The sequence below is a fragment of the Myodes glareolus genome, chromosome 20, assembly GCF_982192425.1.
Source record: "Myodes glareolus chromosome 20, mMyoGla1.1, whole genome shotgun sequence".
In the NCBI taxonomy this organism is placed as follows: domain Eukaryota; kingdom Metazoa; phylum Chordata; class Mammalia; order Rodentia; family Cricetidae; genus Myodes; species Myodes glareolus.
The window spans coordinates 36,654,415-36,662,008 of NC_142045.1; positions in this window are offsets into that span (position 1 = coordinate 36,654,415).

Consider the following 7,594-nt stretch of genomic DNA (forward strand, 5'->3'; position numbering starts at 1 on the left):
TCCAGTCTATTCGGTGTTCTAGATGCTTCTTCAACCTTCATAAGGATATCGTTCTTTAGGTTGGGAAAATTTTCTTCTATAATTTTGTTGAATATATTTTCTGGGCCTTTGATCTTCAATACTTTTCCTTCTTCTACCCCTATTATTCTTAGATTTGGTTTTTATATTGTTTCCAAGATTTCCTGATTGTTTTGTGATGAGAATTTGTTCGATTTGTTTTTTTCTTTGGTCAGAGCGTTTATTTTCTCTATGGTGTCTTCAGAATCTGAGATTCTTTCTTCTATCTCTTGTATACCTCTTCAATATAGTGCTTGGAGTTCCAGCAATAGTGGTAAGACAACATAAGGGGATCAAGGGAATTCGAAATGTAAAGGAAGTAGTTAAACTTTGGTTATTTGCAGATGATATGATAGTGTACAGAAGCGACCACAAAAGCTCTACCAAAGAACTCCTACAGCTGATAAACACCTTTAGTAATGTGGCAGGATACAAGATCAACTCGAAAAAAAATCAGTCGTCCTCCTATACACAAAGGATAAAGAATAAGGGAGGGAAATCAGAGAAACATCACCTTTCACGAGAGCCACAAATAGCATAAAATATCTTGGGAGTAACTCTGACCAAGGAAGTGAAAGTGCTATTTGACAAGAACTTTAAGTCTTTGAAGAAAGAAATTGAGGAGGATACCAGAAAATGGAAACATCTCCCTTGCTCTTGGATTGGGAGAATCAACATAGTAAATATGACATTTCTATCAAAAGCAATCTATAGATTCAATGCAATCCCCATCAAAATCTCATCAAAATTCTTCACAGACCTTGAGAGAACAATAATCAAGTTTATATGGCAAAACAAAAAACCCAGGATAGCCAAAACAATCTTATACAATAAAGGAACTTCTGGAGTCATTACCATCCCTGACTTCAAACTCTATTACAGAGCTACAGTATTGAAAACAGCTTGGTACTGGCATAAGAACAGAGAAGTCGACCTATGGAATCGAATAGAAGACCTGGATATTAACCCACAAACCTATGAACACCTGATTTTCGACAAGGGAGCTAAAAGTATACAATGGAAGGAGGAAAGCATCTTTAACCAATGGTGCTGGCACAACTCGATGTCAACCTGTCGAATAATGAAAGTAGATTCATATCTATCACCATGCACAAAACTCAATTCCAAATGGATTAAAGACCTCAATATTAATCTGACCACATTGAACCTGATAGATGAGAAAGTGGGAAGTAGTCTACAAGACATGGGCACAGGAGACCACTTCCTAGGTAGAACCCAAATAGCACAGACAATAAGAGACACAATGAATAAAGGGGACTTCCTGAAACTGAGAAGCTTCTTTAAAGCAAAGGACACTGTCACTAAGACAAAAAGGCTGCCTTCTGACTGGGAGAAGATCTTTACCAACCCCTCATCAGACAAAGGTCTGTTCTCCAAAATGTACAAAGAACTCAAGAAACTAGACACTAAAACTCTAATCAACCCAATTAAAAAATGGGTTACTGAACTGAACAGAGAATTCACAACAGATGAATTTCGAGTGGCCAAAAGACACTTAAGGTCATGCTCAACCTCCTTAGTTATCAGGGAAATGCAAATCAAAACAACATTGAGATACCATCTTACACCTGTCAGAATAGCTAAATCAAAAACACCAATGATAGCCTATGCTGGAGAGGATATGGAATGAGGGGAACACTCATTCATTGTTGGTGGGAATGCAAACTTGTGCAGCCAATGTGGAAATCAGTGTGGTGGCTTCTCAGGAAACTGGGTGTCAACCTTCCTCAGGACCCAGCAATTACACTCTTGGGTATATTCCCAAGAGATTCCCTAGCATACTACAAAAGCATTTGTTCAACTATATTCATAGCAGCACTATTTGTAATAGCCAGAACCTGGAAACAACCTAGGTGCCCCTCAATAGAATAGTGGTTAAAGAAGGTGTGGAACATATATACATTAGAGTTTTACTCAGCGGTAAAAAACAATGACATCTTGAATTTTATATGCAAATGGATGGAAATGGAAAATGCTTTACTGAGTGAGGTAACCCAGTCCCAAAAAGAGGAATATGGTTTGTACTCACTCATAAGTGGTTTCTAGCCCTAATTAAAGGTCTTTGAGCCTATAATTCGTGATCCTAGAAAAGCTAAATATGGAAGTGAACCTGAAGAAAATCAAATAGGTATCCTCCTGGATATTGGAAGAAGACAAGATTGCCAGGCAAACTTGAGGGCAAGGGGCGGTGGGTTGGGGGGTTGGTTGGGGTGGATGCAAGGGGAGTTTGGTAGAGAGAAGGGAGAAGGGGAGGATTGGGGAAGTTTGGGGTAATGGGATGGTTGGGATGTAGGAAGGATTGGTATGGGAGCAGGGAAGTAAATATCTCAACTAAGGGAGCCATTTTAGGGTTTGTAAGAGACTTGATTCTAGAGGAGGGTCCCAGATCCAAGGAGAGATCTCCAGATTGTTCCCTGGGCATCAGAGGAGAGGGTGCATGAACTGTCCTCGTTCCATAACCATACTGATGAACGTTTTGCATATAACCATAGAACCTTCATCTGACGATGAATGGAGATAGAGAAAGAGTCCCACATTGGAGCACTGGACTTAGCTCCCTAGGTCCAAATGAGGAGCAGATGGAGGGAGAACGTGAGCAAGGAAGAAAGGATCACAAGGGGTGCGTCCACGCACTGAGACGGTGGGACTGATCTAATGGGAGCTCACCAAGACCAGCTAGACTGGGAGCGATGGAGCATGTGATCAAAATGGACAATCTGAACGTGGCAGGCAATGAAGGCTGACTGAGAAGCCAAGGACAATGGCATTGGGATTTAATTCTGCTGCATGGTTTAACTTTGTGGGAGCCTGTTCACCTTTAATGATCTGTATGGATGGGGGAGGACCTTGGACTTCCCGTGGGACAGGGAACCCTGACTGTTCTTAATACTAGAGAGGTAGGGGGAGGTTGGGAGGGGAATCTGGGGAGAGGGAGGTGAGGTGGGGGAGGGAAAAGGTAGGCGGGGATGAGGTGGAAATTTTTAATAAATAAATAAATAAATAAATAAATAAATAAATAAATAAAATAATGCCTAGTAGTCTGATCTCCAATTTTAGATGGTGAAAAAAGCCACCAACTGCCAATGAGCAAATATGGAATCACTGTCATTATTGCATTACAGTTGTTACATATAATGTAATTTTACATAAGCATTTTTTGTTGAATTATAGGGAATGCTAATAAAATAGAAATTAGAGACATATACTTTCTAAAATGTTTGCTGAAAGTGGAAAATGATATATTACTTTTACATGTATCACAAATTTAGAAAAATTTTATAGCATATTTTGTCACCCTCCCCTCCCCTCAAGTTTGCCCTTTTGTCTGTGGGTTCCTTGGACTTTCCAGAGTCCTATCATTATACACAGAGGAATTTCTACTGAATTACATGGTGAAAGAAACCGGAAGGAAAGAACTTTGCTGATACTTCCTTTGGCACCTATGACAAAGCATTAAATACTTGATTATATATGAGGACATGCTAAAGAAATTTATCTACTAGTCTTAGAAGCCAGCTTAGGAGACTTGAGCCAGGGTCTAAACAGAAAGCTAGCGTTTTCGTTGTTTGTTCTGAGTCACAATATTGAAAAGATCTGCAAAGAAGAAATCATAGTCAGAGCTTATCCTCTGTTCTTCCATCACCCCTGTCCAGAAAGAAACAGACACCACTAATCTTTGCACCACCTTAACTTTTCAGATCCTCTCCACCCATACAAGGCCCAAAACAAAACGCTATATCTGGTAATGTCAAAAACAAACGTACATGAATGATGAATACATTATTTAGAGTGAACTGCACAATATTTCCTCAGCCTGCTCAGAAATGTTCTTTGTTTTGTCTTGCCAAAAATGAAGTTATTCTTGGTTGTATTCTACAAACAATGTTATATCTCAAATTCTTTGTGTTGTTTGCATTTTATTATCCAAAGGGACAACTGGTATCAGAAAATAGGTGAGAATACTAGACATAGAGTAAAGACATCTCCCATGAGTAAGTTTGGCTGTAGATATGTGTGAGAAGCTCCCTTTTCTCTTTTGGACTAGTTCTTTTCAGAGAGCGTGCAGAAAAGTGGAATCTTAGAATAGTTAAGAATTCTCCCCTCAATTCTTGCAATGACTGAACTCTCAGAACACATGTAAGTCTATTTTGAATAGTGAAAATTCAGAGTTTTAGAGAACTGAAAAGTAGTTAATGATATAAGAAAAATAACAAATTTGAATACAATAGTGACAAAATCTATATGTAAATAAATATTAAAATTGACACTTGATGATGATATCTCACTGTTTTGAAAGTATCAACAAACTTATCCATAAATTATTATGTGTGTATTGTCACATCGCTATTTTTGAAAAGCCCTATTATAGAAAGAGGGTTTGAGTTATTTATGAACATCTTCGTTATATGCGCTAAAGATGAAAGTGCATATTCATAATAAGTGTGAAAACCTGGAGACAAATTTTCATGTTTGACATTGGCATAAATCTTTGATTTCCAGTGATGCCAAGCATTCAGTCATTTTAAGGAAAGATTGTATGTTTGTATATGAAAAAATTATTGAAAATAAATGGTATTCTACATGTCATAAATAGCATACCTCTACATCACTTTTATTTTTTAAACAAATTTTAAAGTGAATATTTTATTATAACTTGTAAAGCACAATACAAACTGTATGGTATAGACCCATTTCCAGTTGTAAATTACTTCATCTAGGCCTAACTTGCTTCAGATTTTTATGATTAGTTTTTCTGAACTGTAGAACTATTCACACATGATATATTTGATTATAAATATGGATTTTCTTTGTAGAAAAATGTTGTTTTCATGTTACTTACTATTTCTTGAAGAACAGGCATTGTCATTTATACGATTTATATGAAATAATATCAGCCAAACTTACAAACCTTAAGTTCTTGTACACATTTACTCCCCTCAAGACAATTTATTTTTGATTCACGGTTTTCATTAAGTTTTCTTCCAGCAATAGTGTTTAACTTTAATACCATTTATTTTTTACTTTGTCTCCTCTCAAAGGAGTCAATTCTATTTGGTGTCTGGCATATAGTCCTTTGACAGCTTTTCTTTGTTTTGTTTCAATTCTCTAGAACATGTTTCTTTTTCCTTCAGTTCTGTTCTGACAAAAAAATTTCCATAAATGTATTCTATTACCCACTGGACAAAAATACTGAAGTAAACATAACAGTAATATACAGAAATTTCAATGCAAAAATTTGACTTTATATGAAATTATTAGAACACACGCTTTAATTATGAGCAATGTTTCTCTACTTTTTAAGCAAGATAACAAGATAGAAAAACTTTTTAATCATTCTACTGACTTATAGAAGGATATTTTTGCTTGTAACATTTTGTTTCTATGTATATTTAAACAATTGAACTTCTTTTAGAATAGAAGAAAGAAATCACAGAAAAAATGAGTCATTAGGAGCAAATAAAATAATATGTATAAGCTATATAGTTATAAAAATGCTGTTTTGCAAATATCTACAAAAATTTCCTATTATGTCATAATATGTTTTATAAATCTATTTATCCTGGAATAATACCTATCAAAGTTAAATTAATATAATACAATCAAACTTAAACAGATATATAACCCCTAGTGAAAGAGAAGTTGTAATTAAAATTCTTCCAACTCCCAAAAGTTGAGGTGCTACAAGGATTCAATGCAGAATTTATTATATTTTTCAAAGAAAATTTATCACAATAATCTTCAAATTTTTATGTAAAATAGAAACAGAAAGAACATTGTCCAATTGTTTTTTTGAGACAAAAGTTACCCTGATATTCAAACCATATAAAATCCACCAAAGATAATTACAGACTATTACCCTTTTGAACACAAATGCAATCATTCTCAATAAATACATGCATACTGAATTCAACAAAATATAATGAATATCATTCTAACAGGATCAAGAATGTTTCATCCAAATGATACATGGGTGCTTCAAAATATGCTGTCAATAAATAAAACCTATCATATAAAGAGTTTGAAAGCCAAAACCAGCAGACATTTTGTCAGATGTTGAAAAATTCTTTGACAAAATCCAATAATCCTTGATGATAAACATTCTTAAGAGAGAAAGATACATATGGCATACCTATGAATAATAAAGGTGATTTACAGCAAGCCAACATTAACCTACATGGAAAGAAACTTGAAACATTTCTTCTAAAGTCAGGAGCAATTGAAGATTATCTGATCTTTCCATAACTGTTACTTATAGTATTTGTAATTTTAGCTAGAGCAAGAATATAACTGCATAAATGAATACTTTTCTCCTGGCTACTTTTTTTCAAATAGTTGACTGAGAGGCTAATATTGCAAATAAATGCTAGGTCAATAGCTCACTCTTATATTATCTCTTAATTCTTATCTATACTCAGTCATGTGTCAGTACCTTTATTAGCATGGCACATTCATCTCCTGCTACCTCTGAATCTGGCTGGACACTCCTCTGTCCTTCCCCTTCCTGTAATTCTTAGTTTGAACACCCTACCTCTAATTCCTGCCTGGCTTCTGGTCAATCAGCAGTTTTTAAACATATTTGAGTGACAAATCTTTACAGTGTACAAGAGGATTTTGTTCCACAGCCTTTTCCCCTTTCTGTCTAAATGAAAATGGAAGTCTTAACTGTAACATAATAAGATTAACAAAAACAGTTATCAAGATTTACAGTTGCAATATCCAGTCATTTGCATTTGGCTAAATTAGAGAAAAATCTCTATTATCTATCTTATTTTTGTGAATCCAAAGTTTTGTACATAATTTATCTTCCATTATAGCCAAAGAAAACAGTAATATCTAGTGTTCAACACCATCAAATACTCAAGAAGGGTGAAATGTTACCTAATGACAGAAACATCAGACTGCCTGGACCATCACCCAAAGTTCTTCTGTAACATTGGTACATCCAACTCTGGCCTAAAGGCCTGGTATATCTCACAGACTTTCCTATGAAGTAGGGAATTTTTGAAGGACTGTTCTACCTTGTCTGCAAAGTTTGGCAGTCAAATTTTTCCATGTTGGTCAGTAACTGTCAGCAAAAAAGGTTTCTTAGCCAATATAACCAACTTTACATGGTTTATTACGTTTTTTCTTACTCTATTTTTCAAGAACTTTATCTACCTTTTTTCTTTTCTCTCCCAAACCTACATATATTTTTAAATATAATATAAACCATTAACAGATTTTTTTGAATCTGCATCTGTTTATACTTCTTATCTCTATCTTTTTTTGACCACATGAGTAAGGATGGCTGAGACCAAAGTGTCTATATCCTCCCTATGTCTTTGGCAGAGATATGTTTATTGACAGCTGTTGGAGTGATGTTTTCTGATACAACTCTGGGAAGTTTCTAGGTTCATAATGCCAGCTACTGCTCATAAACTCCATTAAAGTTTTGATAATTGGTCCTCATGAAAAAGATGCCCATTTACTGGTCTCTAGTCAGGAAGTCTTCTCTAGAAGGAGCCATGCCTATGCT